The sequence below is a fragment of the Hemitrygon akajei genome, chromosome 4, assembly GCF_048418815.1.
Source record: "Hemitrygon akajei chromosome 4, sHemAka1.3, whole genome shotgun sequence".
Taxonomy (NCBI): Eukaryota; Metazoa; Chordata; class Chondrichthyes; order Myliobatiformes; family Dasyatidae; genus Hemitrygon; species Hemitrygon akajei.
In genome coordinates this window covers 147,421,547-147,442,413 of record NC_133127.1, presented here as the reverse complement: position 1 = coordinate 147,442,413, position 20,867 = coordinate 147,421,547, and the positions used below count along the sequence as shown (strand labels likewise).

The following is a 20,867-nucleotide window of genomic DNA, read 5'->3' as shown; positions in this document are numbered from 1 at the left end:
CTGTGTAGGAAATCACTAATTGCTAACATCCAATACATAATATATTGTGAGGAGTAAGTTGCTGCCTCACCTTAAAGATTGTGTTGAGGCTTTGGATGGTGGAAATGAATGGGGTAAGGGGGCGAGTGTTGTATTTGCGCAAAACTGATGTGGAGGTTATTGGGATGATGAAAGGGTGGGTTTAGGTACCATGCAGAAAATGGTCTGCGGAAACTAAAAGGAAAAGGGAGGATATGTTACGTTTGGTAGTCGTATCATGGTAGCGGGGTTAGAAATGGTGCAAGACCATTCGTTGAATGTGATGTCCGAGAGGGTGTGAGGTGACTCTGTTAGTTTAATATCGTTTACTACATATAAACCATTTCATATTTTGCATTTTAAAAAGTTCTGTTTTAAAAAATAAATCTACATTTTGAAAAAAAGTTACATTTCAAAGTATCATGTTAAAGCATTTGTAATTTCCAATTAACACCAACAGCCAAGAATAAAAACCAAGCGACTCGTAAAGTGATTATTTACAATTTACACTTAATTTATGATTAAATTGTATAGACGTTGAATGTTGGTCAAAATTCTATAATCTGTATTGTTTATCTTTCGAATTTGGATATTTACTCTTTAGTCTTATTTTTCTGGCTTGTCTTTTTTGTAAGCGGTTATTCTAAACACGACAAGGCTTCCTTGTGTCTCTGGGGACTGGTTTAGTAAGTGAGACCAGACTAGATCGTTAAGGATGATTGATGGGTCTGAATTTACATTCGTATGTATGGGATCAGAGCAAACAAGAAGGAATTGATATGATGAAGAAAAATACAGTGAAAAGCACTCATATCTCCACTTTCCCAGATATTACAATTGTCAAAACACAAACACGTACCTTTAAGAGCAAATCTGTAATTCTAGCGCGTTCTCCTTTAAGAATTTATTCTTTTCGCATGAATATTTAAAGCTATACACACTGAATAGATGACGTTTGCAAAAAAAATCAAACAGGACTGGCGTGATATTGAAATAAACAGTTTCGCTGGGAAATAAGATCTAACTTTGCTTTTATTGTTATGAATTTAGACTTCATCCTGCGTAATATTAATTAGTAGCCTCTGTCCGATGTCCCCGGCTCCATTCTCGTTGAAACAGATTTGTCGTTTCCATAACAAAGCAGAATCCCTTCATTCTGTAGAACCTCCAAAGACCTGTTGTATACTTTTGAGTGCCAGTTGAAATAAAGCACATGGAATTTTCAGCCTGACTTCGTTATGTGCAAGTGTGGTGACTCTTCCATTTTAATTTGTTAGGACGTTTATTATGAAAGCTTGCCTGATTGGAAAATCCGCTAAAACATTTCCAAGTCGTAGACCGATGCTACTGAGCGCGGAGCAGTTCAGCAATCGGTGAGTCAGAAGAGGCGAAGTACATGCTCGGTATGTTTTATTTATTACTGAATTGTGCTTTTTTTTTAGGTTTTTGTCCTATTTAACAGAGCTGTAAATATCCTTAAAAAGATAAGGAAAGAAATATAAATCTCCATTTAGAGTTTGGGTTCTTTAGAAGGAACTGCCCCAGCTCTGGATATTCTCTGTAAAACAGTATCGCTTTCAGAACCTCCTCCAGGTCAATGTCCTTCCGTGGAATGAATGGGAAAACAACAAGACTTGATTTTTTTTACACAGATGCACTCCGTTTGTATTGCAGATTTTTTTTTTGACTCTATTAAAGATAACAGGTCCGTTGTTTAATGGATTGCCAATGATGTCTTTCTAGTTTCTAATTTTCATTTTTAAGATCAATAGACTTTAGTTAAACCGTGCTGGTACCTCTGTCCTAACTGATGTTATCGCCAAGGTTTTATTTTCTGTTTCAGAACTTCATTTTAAAATTGAAATCTGATGCGAAACGTCCCAATTAGTAACAAGAAACTATATTTAATCACGAAGGGACTAAAGAGATGTCCCAGAAAGCCCCCCGCCCCTCCCCATGTAGTTCAGATAAAAATCACTTTGCCGTTAATAGGAGCGGTTACAAAAACGATTTTAAATCGGCGCCCATCTAAAGTGCGCTCCAGTTGTCATTGGTAGGAAGTGGGACTGTACTGGGCATGTGAATGTATTATCAGTGTAATTTTCCCATACGGGCTATGCATTTTATGTTCAAAGTTAAGAACACAATCTGAAAGGCCTATAAGGCTTCAGAACAGAATTTTCTGCTATATTATTGGTCGGACTGCACAATATGTATTATATTGCTCAACCTTCCTAGGAAAAAGTTAAAGTAACTTAGGGAAGCTGCGTGTCAATATAAAATCAAGCTTTGCCATTGAAACAGGTTGAAAATCCAGAGCGTTCATAATGTTTCGTTCGAATGAAAAGGTACCGAGCCCAGAAAATTTCCCTAATTCCTTTGTTGACTATAGTTTTCCATTTCTGATGACATGTGAGGTGCCAGGAAAGGTTAAATAAACGAGAGAGTGAGAGGAATCGAGTTGATATTTGACCATTTCGGTCCATGAGTCTGCCTTAAACGAAAATAAATTTATTTATTCCACCCGTGCGATGTGAGTTAACAATCTTTAGCATCGTTGGTACCGAGGTTTTCCAAATCGTTTTTAGGCTTTTTTTCAAATTCAGGTTTCCTCTATTTGAACATCAGAGGACTGAGTTCAGTGTGGTTGTCTTTTTGCGATTTATTTTCAACTTTTTTTTCTAAAATAAGTTGTAACAATGAAAAGGGTCGTTTCCAGCTCAATATTACCGATAAAGTCTAATCTGTGGAAAAGGCTCATAGCAATGGATTGAATCTCGGTCTCAACACTGGATGTGATATTAAAATACTGAGAGGTAGAATATTACTGAGGAGTGAGAGTGGACATATGTGACCTTGTAGCATTTTAACGGGTTCAGAGTTAAGCTCCTACTAAAGGGACAACAGCAGAAAGCCAGTTGCCATGGTATCATATAAAGGTGGAATCTGCAATCTCTGGTTTTCCCGCAGTTCGAAGATAGACCTACGGAATCCTTTATTGATTGTACCCTTTGATCATTAAGTAACTATCCGGCTACTTTCTACTGAGAGATCACTTGAGAGCGGACAGTCGCGGACTCATAACCGAGTTATAAAGAACTGTAAGCGGATCATTAAAGATCTCCAGGAAAATATCATTCCGAAACTCTGAGAGTCGCTTTCAGGAATTGTCTTCTTTAAACGCATCAGATCTTACAATTCAGGGAGCTTTTGAATACTCTCTTCGGATTTCCAAAACTATTCTACATGGGTGAATCTCCAGAATAAGGGTTTCCAATCCTTGAAGTGCCGCTGTTTTTTTTACACACTTAAGGAAAAATAGGAAACTCAAAAAATATTACACTACGGAAATGTACCGGCGATTTGTACATCAAACAATTACATTCGCTTTACATTTTTGGCGAACTGGAAGAAGTTTTCTGGTTTGACAACCTTACAGACTTTTTTTGACACTTGGCATTTTCGGATCTGCCCTGGTGTGTTTCTTCCTGACAAAGAACCACCATGTCATGTGACATCCTGACCTGTCACAGTGAAAGCTGACAAATATAGGCCGTCCCAAATCCCTTGACAGCCACATTGAAACAGCGAAGGATTTTGGGACTTGTAGTTATTAAACGTAAAGGGAAATAAATGTCATGCGAACTTTTAATGGGCAATGAACTGAAAATGACCTTATGTACAGCGGATGTGATGCACCGTAATTGCAGCCTTAAATAGCAGGCGTAGTGGTATTCTAAATAAGTATTTTAATTGGAAAACAACGTTGAAAAATTCCAGAGACAGCAGTTTTCAAGAGTTGCCAGTAATATACATGATAATATTTAAAGTACTTGGTTCCTTAACAGTTGTTCTTTCCAACAGATACCTTGAAAACCCTGCAGCGAATTTCTGGGGATTGGTATCGGTGGGTGAAGATCTACAGAACAGGGATTTATTCTTTGATCGTCAGAGATCCACTGGTAACGATCGGCCGCTGTTGTCAAAATCCGCAATCTCTCAGAAGATCCATTCTAATCCCCAATCATCGATCTGTACGTTTTGTCTCATTTTACACCGAATCCCTTCAGCTCAAAGTCAATCAGTCTTCCACAGCATCCGAGAGCTCACTGCAGATAATCTAAAAATCGTGACCAACACTAATCTTCTGACACGTTTTGTAGGCGTTTAAATGCTTAATTTATGCGACTCCGTCGCAGAAAATTGGGATATTTATTTATAGATTCCTTGTCTTTTCCTTTAATGTTGTAGAGGAATGATGTCATGTATTCATTCAAATAAATGACACTTTAAAGTCTAGAAATAGTTTAGCAACAAACCTATTACTTCTGACAATACTGAACTTTTTTGATACAGGGGTGTCTACCTATCTATCTATCATCAATGGGAAACCTGTGTGTAATTTTGTTGAAAAGTTACGTTTTATTGTTCACTTTCTTTGCGACTGTTACGCTCTTTGAAGGGCGTACTTAATTTGGTAAACAGAGCACCTCTAATTTGCCTGCTTTATCAGCCCTCCCCCGACACCCGCCCTCGGTAAACCGCTCTCTTACCCAATTGCTATGAAGTGCTCGGCTGCCGTCTCTCGAAATCACGATTTCTCTTTATCACTTGGAGTTTTCGATTAACATAGAAACATAGAAAACCTACAGCACAATACAGGCCCTTCGGCCCACTAAGTTGTGCCGAACATGTCCCTACCTTAGAAATTACCAGGCTTACCTATACCCCTCTATTTTTCTAAGCTCCATGAACCTATCCAAAAGTCTCTTAAAAGACCCTATCATATTTTCCTCCACCACCGTTGCCGGCAGCCCATTCCACGCACTCACCACTCCCTGAGTAAAAAACTTACCCCTGACATCTCTGTAACAGCTCACTGCAAATACTTGCTAACTGGTTAATACTGAGGAATTCATAAATTTTAACGTGCAAACCCCACGGCCTATTTAGACTGTTTAAGATTTCAAAAGGCGAAGGAAGCTTTGTGTGTGTTCTCTTACTAAATGTCTGGCCCAAATTATCCTCAGAACGAGGTAGACTCTGCACCTGTTTGAACTGTGGATGGGCCTGTCTTGCTGATCAGTGGGGAATTTTACCTTGGCGCGTCATTGCTGTGGGTATGTGACGTTTGGTAAAGAGTGCGGTAATAAGCTCGATGCCACCGATAGCTCGTGTCGTTTATTTCACTGCCCGCTCCATGTTCAGTTAAGCTGCCGCAGTGACAGGGATAGGTACCGATAATTTGCCAGCGTGAGATCTCGCTTCCGTTTGGGAGATTTACCTATAGAAGCGCCTCAGATTCGGAATGTAAACCAGAAAAGTGACGCTATTGCGGAATTGAGGGGTGGGGGAGGGGAGGGGGTGCCATTGTATATTGAACATGTATTCCCACACAGCGGAGAATGTGGCTTCCCCGCTGGCTTTCCGGTTGCTGTGTGGTTCTGCTGCTGGTGACAACACGTAACCTGAATGATGGACAGCAGGGTTTCTAAAAATCCTGCAGCCAACGACGTGCACTTAAGCAATCTTCACTTGCACGTATCTTTTCTTTTAAATGTCTTATCACTGGCCTTTGCAGTTCTTTGCACATCCGAATATAAAGCAGCCGAGTCCCTGTGAGCACAATAGTTTTAAAAAAAAGCAACCCCTCGCTTGTTTGTGTCCAACATTGATTGCAACTGTTTATTCGCCAGCTGCAGAGCGGTGTTCTGTCTACTTCGGCAAGCGACAGAATGCAGTGTATTATTACGAACCGCTCTGTTTCTATCTCCACATTCACGTACACCGTAACAAATAGAATGCACGTCTTGTTTGACCTTTGACAAGATTTAAAGACTCGGGAGGAAAATCCTCGTGACTTTCCTGTCGCACCGACATCACCCATATGCTAAAAATGAAAGTAATGTGCTGTTGGTTGAAATGATGGGAAGCGCGCCCGGAATGGACCCTGCCAAGCGCCTGACGATAACAGCCGCTCGCATTTTATGAGCGTGTCCCCATCAATCACCCCGCCGGGCCGAAAGGCATGTTTCAGAAATGATGTTATACTTGGCACACGAGACCGGCTTATTTCAAATTAAATCAGGCTGTGAAGGGAAGAGGGTGGTGGGGGCGACTGCTGTTGGGGAGAGGGCGGGAGATTTAAAGGAAAGCTCGCGGAGGGACGCAATTTCACGAAGCACGGTTCTTCGAGGAGTTGTGCAAACCGTGGCCGGTAATAGTTATAGGGCAAAGGGCATTAGGAGAGCTGCTAATGTCCGGTGGGCAACATTATGATCAAGGCTGACATTCACTAGGGTGGGGAGGAGAGAAAGAGACACCATTAGGTTTGAATCGAGACTGATAGCAGTGCAGAGTCTGTAACATCCCATCGACAACGGGGCTAAGCTTTATCATTAGAAAGCATGGGATTGGTTTGCTTTCACCTTCTACCACAAGCACTCACCCCAGCCCCCCTCTTCTGGCCCGGCCACATAGCAGAAGGCAATGTAGAATATTTCTGATCGACAGTGATGTCGGGTCGGGGACGCGCAGCTAAAGAGAGTCAGTTGTATAATGTGGCGCAATTCAAACGATTCGGATGTTGACCTGCGGTTTCTCTCCCTCCGGCCTGTAGTTAAGTGTTCGGCTACTCAATGAGCATGCGCCTTCGCCACTAGTCCCCACTTGATGCCAAGGAGCAGATAGACCATCACTGAACGAGTGAAAGTAATCTCCTTGCAAGGAAGAAATGGAGAAGACCGATATTTAAATGAACCAGAAACAGGAACGCAGCCTATAATGGTCGGCATGGGTTCCGCGCCATTAATAAGACGTGCGTGTGATTGAGAGTTCATAGGAAACATGGCAACATTTCGACATCAGTCACTCAGTGTATCCACAAAGTCAAGCCTCTGTGTAGTTTATAAGTTTTGCATTAAAGTACCCGTAGTTTTTGTTCAACGTCCGAAACATGTTAGGCTCATCACGTTAATTTACGGATGAAGTCAGATTTCTGTGAAAGTGGCACAAATTCAGATTATATAAACCGCTTTGAACTCACACGTTCTCGTTGAAACTGCGGTAATCAGTCATTTGGGTATCGCAAGAATTACGTGCCTGGCGTAATATTGAGAGTAGTATTGCCTTAGACTTCAGACTAGCAAAATAAATATGAAAATGCATTTGTTAAAAATCTTAAATGAAAACTAGAAACACTCAGCGGATCAGGCAGTATCTCCGGAAAGAGAATCCTTTAGTCAGAAACATTAACTCTGTTTCTTTTCCCACAAAAGCTGCCCGACCTGATGAGTGTTTCCTGCGCTTTCCTTTTTGATTTATTTTACATCAAATAACCGAGTTTGTCGTTTTTTAAAAAATGATACCGCCATTAATGATTCAAATACTGTACAAACTTACTCGCTTTCCTGAGATTCTAGCAGTTACCGAATCTCATTGCAACAAACAGTTTTCGCCATACGTCAAGAGAAATGGTAATCGGATGAACGTGGTCAACACAAAAAATCAGATATTGCTTAAGAAATTGCCACTCTGAAAACTTCACATACTTTTGCATAATTTGTCTTTCGGCCTTTTTGATGGCCTTCACGTTGTTCCACAGTGATTTGCAATAACATTGGTCTATTGCAAATATCAGAATTACACATCATTTTGTGTTTGCGCTGTATGTAGTGGTCTCCAGTTTTTTAAAACAAAATAACAGATTGTAGTTATATCTGCTTAGTAATCCATTCTCTGCAAATTATGCTAATAATAACGTTTAATTTTTAGATTTAGCCGCAGGGCCTAGCAGAGTGCATGAACATATCTGAAGATGTTTCCAACATTATTGCAAACTACTGAATACAATAGGAAAGGTGAGTGCGGCGTTGGACAGTGCCTGGGTGAGCAACTATTCCATTTGAGTAGACTGTATCAGACAGGCTCCGGGGATGGTCATTTTCCCTCCGCTAAGTGGGGAGGTCCTTTTTGAACAGATTTGTGTAGTGACGTCAAATCTGAACATATCTATCTACATTTCATCATAGGTTACTCCTGGATTCCAGACCTTCTCCCCGCTCTCTGAACCTCCCCTGCTAATCACCTCCTCCCCACAACATCCCACTTCGCCCCACCTCAAAGTTACAAACTCCACTCCAAGAAAACTCAGTGTCAAGACTATTTTAAAACAGAATCATTGTGCTTTTAAAAGTTAGCACTCCACCTTTGAAGTATGTGGATAGATTTTGAATAAATTAAACTCAGTATTTAGATACAATGTATAAACAATAAATATGACAAAACGCTTTTAATCATTTTAGTATCATCGGAACTAAAATGCCAGTATATCAATTAACTAAGTGAGATCTTTACCTCTTCCAGGATGTGTAGTGTCACTTTATTTTGTTGCTTGGAAATTCAGTTACTCCGCCGCTGACAACATGGTAAATTTCTACGCGTAGCCTGCTTTTAACTTGCTCCGACAAAAAAAAAACACCACTTTCATTATGACTGCCCAATGATCAAAATTCCAGAGAAGGGAAACAGAACCTATAAAGTTAAATTTAAATTCATGACTTATTGCGGGCAGTCTTCAGTAAATGAAATGTTTCTTGTCTAATATCTCAACCTATGGATAGTTTATTAACTTCTCTTAGTATAACCTGACATAACTTCTAAATGCATAATTAAGTCAGGTGCATGTCATTATACTTATTTGTCTCTAAAAATCCATTCCAGAATGTTACCAGAAGCTAGTATTGGGCCATTATCAGGGGACGCTGAACTGCACGAAAATATGCACCTTTATATCTATATGATACTTTCTTTTAGAATATATTAAACTATCCCCTTCATGGTACAATGCACAATTCATAATACTAGATCCAACTACTCCTCTCGAATGATCCAGTCTACCGTCACAACTATATGTACCACAGGGTAATCCTGACTGTGAATGTAAAGTTTCTCATGCTGTGTGGGTACCATTCCGCACACTGCATAATGCAAAAGCAGATTTCTGCACAATATCTCTCGAGGTACATATGGGACATAGTCCTCGTATAACGCAAAACGGTATGTTTGTGTTCTCTGTATTATTCACAGCCTCGAATAATAATTTATTTTATATATCTCAACAGGCCGTACAGTTGATATCTTTTCCTTATTAGATAACATTCTCATTGTAAGTTATATATGATTTCCCATATCACTCACAATATAATATGCTTTCAACGTTTCAAACATCATTCTGTGCATTTCTCATTCATTATTCCATTAATTCTCATATCTCTTGAATCTATTCCGTGTACAGTACACAAATCACCAGCACAGTTCGGCAAAATAGAAACCAGTACTAGCCCTTCAAAGTATAAAAGAAATGCATGGCGGTTTTGCACATAATATAGACAACTGCTTCCCACGTTGCATGCACCGTCCGTTTGCTTATATAATATTCAGGATGAACATTTCTTTTTGGGTTGCTGGGAATCGGATGTTTAACACTGTAGAGTGTTGCCCTGGTGGGCACAGAAGTTTGCTTGAGGCAGAGAAATGGAAGAGCTTGGTCATAACGGGGGATGGGGGTGGGGAGGGGGGTTGCGGGGAAGTGTTAAACGGTGTGAAATATGTGGCAGAGTTTTCAAAGTTCCTTCAGAAGATGTCTTCAATGGATCTCCAACAAAACCACCAACCAGATTAATAATGGTTTTGACCTGGAAGGGGAGCAGTACACGTAAGGAAACACACTAACCCTCCAAGTTAAAGACTAGAAGTACATCTCTTTGCTCAGTCGCTGGGACTAAATGCTTGCACTAACTATCTGATGCCAATGTGCATGAGCCTTCATTTTACGCCGCGGCTCGGAAAGTTCCGTGATCGCTGATGTGAACTTTCGAGCTCCCTTATCACGACTGAGCTTATTATGAGAGGATCAACCATCTGAGAGAGCAGTATTGCCCGGTGATTATGTCTGCTAGGTGCTGCCCAGCAGATGGGCCAGTGCAGCGGGAGCGCCGCCGACACATAGAGCGCAAGGCCCCTATCTGCCTTTTCAGTAACAGGTGGTCAAAAGCGAGATGAATAAAGAAGGCGGCAAAGAGCGGATGATAGCGTAATGGGTAAATGGAGCAAGCAATCGACAGGACTGAATTCAAATTCTGACACAGCCGTCTTGGAATTTAAATTCATTCAATGCAACGACAAAGAAGAAAAAAACAATCATGTCCATGAAACCACCGATGCATCTGGATTTCATTAATGTCCGCTAGGGAAGGAAATCTGCAGTTCTGACCTGGTTCGGCCTATATGCAATTCCAGACTAACAGCAGAGTTGTTGACTCTGAAATAGCCTAGCCAGCCATGGGGCGGGGGGTGGGGGCAATAAGTGCTGGTGTTGCCATTGATGCCCATATTCTGAACAAATAAATGTATACTTTCAGATAATGCATAAAATATAGTGCAGAGTAATTTGGAAAGCTCTAACTTGACATTAAAGTAAATATAATTCGCATGGCGATTTATCTAAAGGAGGAACAACATTTGTAGTTAATACACATATAAAACAGGTTAGCAATATTATTTTTTGAACAGTCACGGGCGAGGTTCCATCGACGTGATCTATCCATACCACAATGCGCACATTAATTGCTCAAATCTTACCCAGTTGTTGCAGATAATATAAATATCATCATCTCAACACGTGTACGCGTCTCCCAGGGGTCACGTTCAGTTCAGCGTTGGTGGCAGTGCAACCCCCATCTCCTAACCTACAAAATCCACATGAATCCACAGAATCACAACGCAAGGAAGGTTCTCTACCCGTCCGGTCTGCAAAGACTCGTTAAAAGGCTTCTGAAAGAGAGTCCTCACTTCCTTATTACTTTTCCCATGGCCTTGCAAATATTCCCTGTTCAAGGAATACGGTGGAGACAAATTATTTAAATAATGTCATTCTAAAGGGAAAATAAAAGTAAAAAGTAAAAGGAAAATTCATTCGGCTATGCCGTAGTAAATGTAGATTAAACCGAATTAAAGAACTACTTGAACTTAGTCAAAGATTGATTCAAAACTAAGAGCTGTTACCATCGCAAGTCACCGGTTATCTTCTTCCACACTCAAGTGGGAATGATTTCATACTTCAACACGATTGACGTTTTTATATACAATGAAAAATGTTGAAGTTTCGTGATACAATTGTCCATTAGATTGAATGAGCAGTCTATATTGAATTGTCATTTCTCTATCTAATATGACTTTTGCTATTTCAATTAAATTCAATATTTGTTGCATAACAATGTCAAGAAATGAGATAGTATACTCATTTTGCATGCCGAGTCTTACCTCACTGCGTATAGAACGACTGTATATAATTTTAGCAAGATATTAGTTCCAGCAGGATTATTCAAACAAATTGTTAATGCAATATATTATTTGGCAATATAATTTCAAGCATTTACTTGCACATTGACTCCTATAATTTATTTGTATTTCGGAATAAGCCTTGTGCGTCCATTGCAGGTTACCGGGTCTAATTCTGGTCCTTTGTCATTTGCCCGAGGGAAAATTAATCTCTGGATTGTATATGGTGACATATATGTACTTAGATAATAAAATTACTTCAAGTGTTGAACTTTACTTTGGTCTTATAGATTACAGGAGAATGGGGTTGAGAAGGATAACAAATTAGCCATGATAGAATGGCGGGGAAAACTGCTCCTGTGTCTTTTGGTCTTATGAACATACGCCATCTAACTTAACATAGTAAATCGACTATGTATGACGCATGTATAATATGCGTTACAGATATGTGCAGCCGCCCATCCTCCGTTCATGATTGGCCTTCTTTCATCGTATTTGAGGCCAAAAGGTTGTAATTTTATGTGGTTAAAGGAGACTAACAAATTACATTTATTATATATTGGTCTCCAACGTCATGCGACAATACTCTGGACTACACAACTTTTGTAATAACATTTATTATATACAGTATAGATTTGAATCTGAACACGGTGTGGATTACCGCGGTTATTTGTTTCAACGGGAAGTGAGTGTTCTGCTGCATGACAAATGTGATTCAGAGAGCTTTAGGATCTCTCCTCGTATTGTGTCTGCTAGGGGGGTGGGGGGGGGAGCGTTTAGTTTGTAACTCATTCCAAACATAATATATTGTTAAGGGGACATGGGTGCGGTACAATCCCACTGTCCCCGGACTGTACAATCAGATTTCTGACTATGGTACACCACTATTTTGCTTCTTGGAACAGGAATGACCACCAAATCCGATGAAGGACGGCCAAAAATGGGCGGAGGGTGGGCGGCTGCACACACACGCAAGCTTACTGTACGTGCTTAGCATGTTCCTGGGAGAACTATAAAGACAAGGTATACGACCTCTGAGGTTGACTTTTGTTTTTCTGAGTACCACCCGCACTAAACACCATTCGCATAGGAAGGTTAATTTGACACGTTTTTCCGAGGGAAAAAATTGTTTATAATTCTTACCGAGTCACACGAGACCGCAGATGTTAGAATCTGCAGCAAAGAACAAACTGCTGGAGAAACATAGCGAGTAAGACAGCATCTGTTGAAGGAAATAGAAAGTCGTCCTCTGGGAATCTCAGCCCCAATGTCGATTGTCCATTTCTCATCACAGATGCTGCCTGACCTGCTGAGTTCCCCCAGCAGTTTGATTTATTATTATTATTATTCTCTCAGTACTCAGAACCACTGCACGGGAAGAGGATGGCAGATACCTGTGCAAAACTTGATCCATTGTTTGCTATCTCCTGATCTTTGGCTAATGTTGTTACTGTTTCCGGGGCTTCTGACATAACACAGATTTCCAGATGACTCATTAGGCCCTGCTGCGTATTTCTTAGGTAGTCGTAGGAGACATAAATTCAACTGAATTGCCATAGGTAAATTAAACTAGTTTCCTCTAACACACTTAATAAATTCATTGCCACATACGTTGTCTTTAGTTTCGAAAAGCGAGCGAGTGTATTATGAATTAGTACCAGAAAGGTCTGATATTAGAAAGAGCAATCGGAACGCAGCTTGCCCTTCCTTCCATTTGTACTATGCAGTTTGGCTTAAAGCCTAAATTTCTCAGTTAACGTATCCCCACTAATGAAAGCTGGCTACTGACTGAACTTTACTCAGTTTTCTTTTTGCATTGTAATCGCGATCCGCAGGTGAATAGTGTTTGAGTGATTCTCTATGAAAACTGCGTTAAAATGCAAAATGCAAGGACTGGCGAGCTTGGAACCGGCATTGTGGTTAGTGGCTATTGATAATTGTCCCCCATAAACATGATGGAGGTATTTCCTCCCTCAATTCTCAAAATACTGTTTTACACACACACACACACACACACACACACACACACACACACACACACACACACACACACACACACACACACACACACACACACACACACACACACAAATGTGTGCGTGTGTATTATTGGGAATATATATTATTAGTGGGGTATTATTGGGAAAGTAAAATTGAAATTGAAAGCTTTTTCCGTACTTTGAATACATGATAATGCAGCACAATTAAAGCACAGTGCACGAGACCCGAGGATAAGGTTCACCGAATTTAAAGTCGTATAAATATAAAAATCGTCAAACACATCATTTTCTCAGCGCTGATAGAGTTCTCACAAGAATTTTTGTGAACTGTGGCCATGGCTGAATGGTTCCTGCACATCGAAAATGTTTCTGATTCAAGGTGGGCCACAGTGGTCGCAGTTATATCACTTTCTCCAAATCCGCTGTATAAATTTAAAAAAAAATCTCATTTATATCCTAAACAGCTGAGCAATATTCAAAAACACTATCTCTGATTAAGTTATTTCTACTATGGATGTTTTCCGATTAATGAGTGGCTTATACAATCCATACAACATGGTTCGCAAGTGTCAAAGTCATTTCAAAATATATATTAAAATAACACATACCTGTTCAGCTTAGTAGTGGCCCGCCGTATGTACCTTACATGAAATCTAAATCAGGATATAATAGAGTTATGGTAAAGACCATCTGTTGTTCATTTGAACAATCTAAGAAAAAGTGGACAGGTAAGTACATCTGTCCACGCATTTCACACGGCCATACTCAATATCACAATAAGACCAAGGTATAAGACTCACTGTTAACAGCATGGAACAGAATATTGCCCTGTACTCCAACCATTAAACACATATGCCTCATGACATTTATCTTCAAGGTGTGTGCACAATCTACTGATTATGTAATATACATAGGTATATCGAACCATATCGTTATTGGTAAGAATATAATTTAGTCATTCCATGAGTACATTTCGTCCCATATTATCCTGTTTTGGTGCATGTTAACGAATACTACATCTCTCTACAGAGCAGAAAATTACAGGGGTCGTCTGTTTTGACTGGAGCTTGTGTTGACTCTGTTAATAAGGAGTCAGTCCATATCGGTCTTAGATTATCTTTCCTTATGTTGATAAAAATTAACCGTACAGCAGTTCATTCGTATACACAAACACAAGCACAACCAATGGTTAACAATCACGTACCCGATCAATTTCAGAATAATATTTTACCGGCCATTAGGTTCCATAAAGTTCAATGTGATTGTTATTATCGTGTTTTAATGATCTCTGAAACATGTACTAATTTTAACGTAAATTGTGGTTATAAACGAATTGGATTATATAATTCCAAAATCTGATCTTAAGCACATATTGAATAGTAAATACAAAGAATATGAAGCCATTATCGCCACCCGCGAGTAATCTCCTAGTGATTCATATATGCAAATCTTTGGTATTGGCTCGTCAATAAAAAAGATGGAGAAAGCAATTTCTATTTGTTCAATACACTAAGAAAATAATATTTATGAGGAAGTTAACATTGGGAGATACTTGGAAACAGTTCAGTAACAATGTTGTATGGCTTAATTTGTATAGGAGACTATGGTGAAAGGGTTAAATAGCTCTAGGGCTTGTTTGATGTTTCAAATATTATCTCCCCTCCCCCATCCTCGACTCTGTCACGTTTGCCTTCCTCATCAGAATTCCTCTGACTTTGACAACCTTGTTCTTCACGTACTGATTCTTCAGACTGGAGCCATGCTGGACAGGAAAACATTGGAAATAGTGGAATATTTGAAAGTATCACAGCCATAATCAAAACCACCATCTCATAAAAAATAGGATCAAAAAAGACCCAACTTGGCATTTATCTGGTCGAATCCAGAGTTCCTTTATCATGCTTCAATATCGACTCGAGCAAGGCTACGGTTAAAGTGGAGAAATGAAACATGAAATATTTCAGCACCTTGCTACAATGTACATTCATCACTTTTAAATTGGACATTTATGATGAGAATATACACGGCAATCTTAATTATCTGCAAATAGAAGAAGTAATGAGGTTTGTTTATAGACATTTAACTTTTGCTATTGGAAACCACACCGACAAAAAATAAGGATGTGGTTGTATTAATTTGCTAACCAGAAACCACATAAACTGGATAAATCAAGCAGCAAACTTCCGAAGTATATCTTTAAGGTCTGCAATAAAGTCTGTATAAAGTCAATTTGTTTCCCCACTGGATGCAACAGAGCAGTTTGAACAAAAGAACTCTCTACCTTTGTGGAGCTGTGCGGGAATCATTTCAGAGTCGGCTGATCCCGCACGGGTCACCGAATTCATTTGCTAAAAACTTCTATATTTCTCTTGAAGGTTTTTTTTTCTAGTACAATTGCACAGTATCACTTCAGACCCAGATTGATTACGTTGTTCCATCTAACAATTACTTCAGGTCGGTAAAGGTCCACGAATGATCTTACGTTTTTTTTAAATTATCGGAGCATTAGAACCAATGGGTAGACCTGGCCATGAAACGAGAAGTCCGAACAATTACGCTTTAATAAGATGTTGCATGGAATATGTTGATTTATCAAGTTACTATATAGCTGCCTCTAGGCAATAATTTAACTACCACATCTATGCATAGTCATGCCTAGGTTCTTAAACATTCAAGTCTTGAACAACACGAATATAAGATTTTAATACATCCAAGTTGAAGGTGACAAATTAAATACAGTCTTTTAAAGTGGGATGCCGTATAGAAGGTACTACGCGTTTCTAGCGTTAGTTTCTGTAATCAATCTAAAAGTAGCGATCAATTAAAAGATCATAAGAGATAAATAATAACGAGGTATAATTCAATTTAAAAACCAACCTGCACAATATACAGTCATGCGCAGAAAACTGTCACTTTAAATGCCTTAGTTAGAAATCTCGCGGGGCTTTAGGGAGGTTTAGCATAACACACGGATTCAGGCTCGAAGTGTAAATGTTTCCCCACCAGATGGAGTGACCTGTTCAATTACTACCAAGTCTGGGCAAGCACGCAATTCCTTTTCACTAGTCAATCTGTAATACTCTGCATGAGAAATCAGCTAAAGAACGGCCCACATCACAGAAAGAAAAACCTTTGAGCACTATGCACTACGCTAATACAATTCTCTAAAATAAGCCTCATAATCCATTTTTGAAAACAAATCTAATGGCAGAGAACATTTTATTACCAGAAAGTGATGTTACTGAGCAATACGACTGACACATTCTCTCCGATATCTACCTCACCAGCCATATAAACTTTATTCAGTTTCGAAGTTCGGAATTTATTTGCGGCTGTGAATCTACACTCACTACAAACAAGTTAACGTGGAGAATTGTTATTCCATTGTTATTCTTCGCCCAAAAAGTAATATAAAAATTCACTTTATTTCAACTCCACTAGAATTTGGTTGCTAAGCAACCGGTGCTAGCTAATCGATCGGAGAAATGAGGTTTTCTTTTAGGCTGCTGCCTTTTAATGAAACCTGGAAAACAACTTGCAGTACGGGCAGCATCTGTCTTACGTGAAGGCAGTGCAAACTCTCGGCAAGAACCCTTACAAGCAATATCAGCACCAGTTAAAACAGATTCCCTAAATCATAATGGCCTTCCGCACAGCAAGGATGAAGACCATGTTCGGCTGTACAGATTGCAACAATTTTTTTCGGATATATTTCTTTTCTTCTTGTATTTGGGAGCGTGTATCGAATAAATTATTGCACGTGCAAACCTGTGCCTTGCACTGTTATTTTTCCCAAGGAGGAGGGAGTGGGTGGGTCAGTGGGAGGTTGGAACAGCTGAAACTGTAGCATTTATTGCAATGGGAACAGAGGTGAAGCAAGCAGAATGGAGTCACTTTGACTTGAGAGCCTAGATGGGCTTTCATGGCGATTTGCAAGTAAAATACGGATCAGTTCAACAAGACGCAAGTATACACCTGCGTTTAAACGTGACTGCTGCATATGGTTTTGAAAAGTTAAAGGTACTCGTATATAAAACTACTCTGCTTTGTGATTTGACCTTTCTGCTCTCAATATTAAACATAGAATCAATTTGATCTCGAATTACGCTCACACTGTTAGGCATGCGTACCAAGCATTTAAAAAACTTTATAATAACGAAAATCAACTATGGAAACACTCAGTAGTCAATGATGCCTCCCCAAGCTTAAGAACTATTCTTTCACAACGCCTTCTGCCACTGGCATGTAACATGTTGTCAAACTGTTGCTAGATTAAATTACAACACACCTTTGTTAGTGCAAGAGAATTAAGACCGTAAGATATAGGAGCAGAATTAGGCCATTTGGCCGAAAGAGTTTTGCTCCGCGATGAACCAGAAACTAATATATTCATTCCACCCCTGAACTCGAATATCAAACCGCAGAATGAGTACATCTACCCACTGACATTTGTTTTTTGGCGTCGTTTCTGATCCATAGTAGCACAACCTAGGCTCAGATGTCAGATTAATATATCGTTCCCGAGTCGATCCAAGTCAAGCAAAAGAAAGGGAAGCATACTACTAGCAATTCCTTTAAAAGATAAGACGAGTTTATTACAAGTATTTCAACATTTTTTCGAATGAAATTGGTGGAAACAGAAATTAATTTCCACGTTGTGATATGGGAAAACTTGCATAAGTATGCAAACTCAATTGAACAAGTTCGGTACAAAATACACCTGTTGCAGCAGCTCGTGGGTTTTGATCAATGAACAGTTAAGTTGGCAGCACAACTTCAATATAAAGTAAATGCTTGTGTGGTCAGTTCAGAATGTTCTTATAACTTAAAAAAAGATCAATCACGTAAAACCTCATTCAATAAATGATATTTTTGAATATCGCTTATTTTTAAACAATTGCCAGTTACAGTGAAACTTACCTCACCGGCTGGAAGACTTATCAGCAACTTAGTTCACTCTCTCTTGTGACAGTTGTACTTGAAGCCGAATAAATTTCAACGGATGAAAGTCGCAGCTATTTCTGCACAAGCATGACATGTACTTTTGAATAATAAGTCCAAACCCCGGCATTCTCTTTCCGAAAGCGTTGTGAGATAACTTCATCACAATAGCAGCGGTTCAAGAAAGCAACTCAACCCCACCTTCCCAAGGGCAGTGCGGGATGGACAATAAACGCTGGTCTTGGAACGACACCCCACATTCCGTAAACGAGTGTATAATAACCATAAACATTCGCAGAATCAATAGAAACTGACGTAAGCATAGAGTAAAATATGTAATTGAAACACAGACACTCTGCGTGTATCTCAATGGCCCTACAATTTCTCCCACATGATTATGGATATTCTAACAAGCCCAGTGAGTGATTGATAGTAAGTATTTTAACATTAGGAATTAGGAGATTTTCATAACACGACAGCTAGAAAACAGATGATGCGTCTTAGAAAATGCGATTCGCTGTAAAGGGAGGATAGCTAATATGTCGCTGGAAGATACAAATAAAGGGCAGAGAAAATAATGCAGGTTAGCAAGGGACCTTTCTACAAGTATACATATTCCACTTCAAATGGAAATAATACAGGAAATTATAAAAGTAAGTCCCAAGAAAACACAATGATAAAACAAAATCGTATTATACGATAAGCGGGTTAAATGAGTTGTTAGACCCAATCTGCTGAGGTAATATCAAACAGTTCAAAGTTTGCCACCTAGAATATTACGTATATATTATATATAGAGATAGTTATTTATTACTCCGCCTTTGATTCTGCGTTTTTTTCACAGACTCGTCCAATGGATCGTCTCAGAATTGAGTGCAATTCTGGATTTGGTTCCAAAGAGGCCTTAAATAGAAATTCGCCGGGATAAATCGAACTAATCTGGAAAAGAGTGGGACACTTTTTTTTTATTGCACGCAATTCTCGAGTGGCTCTTCTGGGATCTAATGGAACACTTATAAGTAATCCAACGTCAACGCTTCATTTCCTCCAGAACATCAAACTTACAGAATCAGGTGTTGGCCTAAATTTCGGAGGCTTTAATCGCTCGGGATTGACACATGAATCATTCAGAATTGCACTACTTCATGAATACACGGATTAACACCCTCCAGGAGAGTTTATACAGTTCTCATCATTTCCCAACAAGCAGCCCACTTCATGTGTAAAACAAAATGTATTTTCGGAATCACATGTTATTAGTTGCTAACATCTTACTGACAAGCCTAAATTCCCATAGCGCCCACTATTCATTAGTATCACCGTGCCACTTATCAGCGCGGTTCTCAGTAACCACAAGTACCGAGAAACGTTTCTATTTGGGACTTAACAACTTCTGGTATTGTGATCTAGAATTCCCAGTACAACGCTGCGCTGACCCAAACCTCCAATTGGTACACGCCGCATGCACACATTTTCATAAACTAAAACAATGGCAGTAAAATACAATAACAAAATGATCATACATTCCGAGATCTAACAGTAATATAGCACTTCACTGACGTCACACGCCGAGCTGTTCAGGGAAAGAATATAATCCTGTGCATGCCAACAACCTAACATGTGTTGTCACCTCGTGTGATTATTTTGTATTTTAAAACAATAACGAATCTCTGCACTAAGCATCCCGCTACATCAATCTCCAGCACAACTCGTACCATTAGGGACGTTTTGACAGTCAAATATATCTAGACTGGATTATAAGTATCGTTTCAGGACATACAGAAAAGGCAGAATCACAATAGCATCGCACATCAATGTCAGCCAGCCAGGCATTTATATATTAAAAAAACGTTGAACTATAAAATAGTAGGAAAGTGGATATTCTGAAATATTTCAGGGAGCATATTTTGTTTAATTCTGAACACATTGCTCAAGCATGAAGATTATAATTGCGAATAGAAATGCAATAAACATAACTGCATCATACTTCCAATTCTACAATTGTATTTCTAGTAGGATGCTACAAATATAAAGCATAGGGGGGAAAGAACAACAGAAAACTGTTATAAATCAAAGCGGTTTACGACCTTTGTCCGCAGGTAGGTTAAATATTAAATGCCATTAAAGGATTTCATAATAGTCTATAATTTTATTTTAATACATTCCCTCCATATGATATGTGGTTTACCTTTAGAGCTGTACTAGATTTCTTTTAGGGAAAAACGCCTTTAATTACGTATAACCAGACGCCCTTGTTCTATTGGACCCTGCTTTTGAAATACAGAGTAAACCAGTAAACTCTATAAACACAACCATTCAGTGAAACTGTGACCTGCGGATGAACTTCTTTTTGAAAATTCATTTACCACTCAACCTAAACAGCTCTAATATGTTTATTTCGAATAAATTACTCCATATTTAAACCGACCGATTAACGTCCAATATTTTTGACAACGCTATTTGTTTTGGTTTTTAAAAAGAACGAACTAATGGCGCAGAAAAAATACACAACTCAATACAGCAGACGGTGAGGCTTGTTATGTTTTCCGTTTTGGAAATTCCTTAAAA

The 20,867-nt window shown here is 39.2% G+C and overlaps 3 long non-coding RNA genes across 4 annotated transcripts in view; 1 reads left to right on the top strand and 2 right to left on the bottom strand.

The window, feature by feature from the left end:
* LOC140726753 (uncharacterized) overlaps window positions 1-4,178 on the top strand; it is a 34,755-nt gene extending 30,577 nt beyond the window's left edge. Inside the window, exons 2-3 of the long non-coding RNA XR_012098722.1 lie at window positions 1,296-1,421; window positions 3,883-4,178. This is a non-coding gene — a long non-coding RNA (uncharacterized lncRNA). The remainder of the gene's footprint in view (window positions 1-1,295; window positions 1,422-3,882) is intronic.
* Window positions 1-20,091, bottom strand: part of LOC140726755 (uncharacterized) — a 28,867-nt gene extending 8,776 nt beyond the window's left edge. Inside the window, exon 1 of the long non-coding RNA XR_012098723.1 lies at window positions 18,279-20,091. This is a non-coding gene — a long non-coding RNA (uncharacterized lncRNA). The remainder of the gene's footprint in view (window positions 1-18,278) is intronic.
* The window catches only part of LOC140726752 (uncharacterized), a 73,534-nt gene that overhangs the window by 40,072 nt on the left and 12,595 nt on the right, over window positions 1-20,867 (bottom strand). The gene's annotated exons all lie outside the window — the stretch shown is intronic.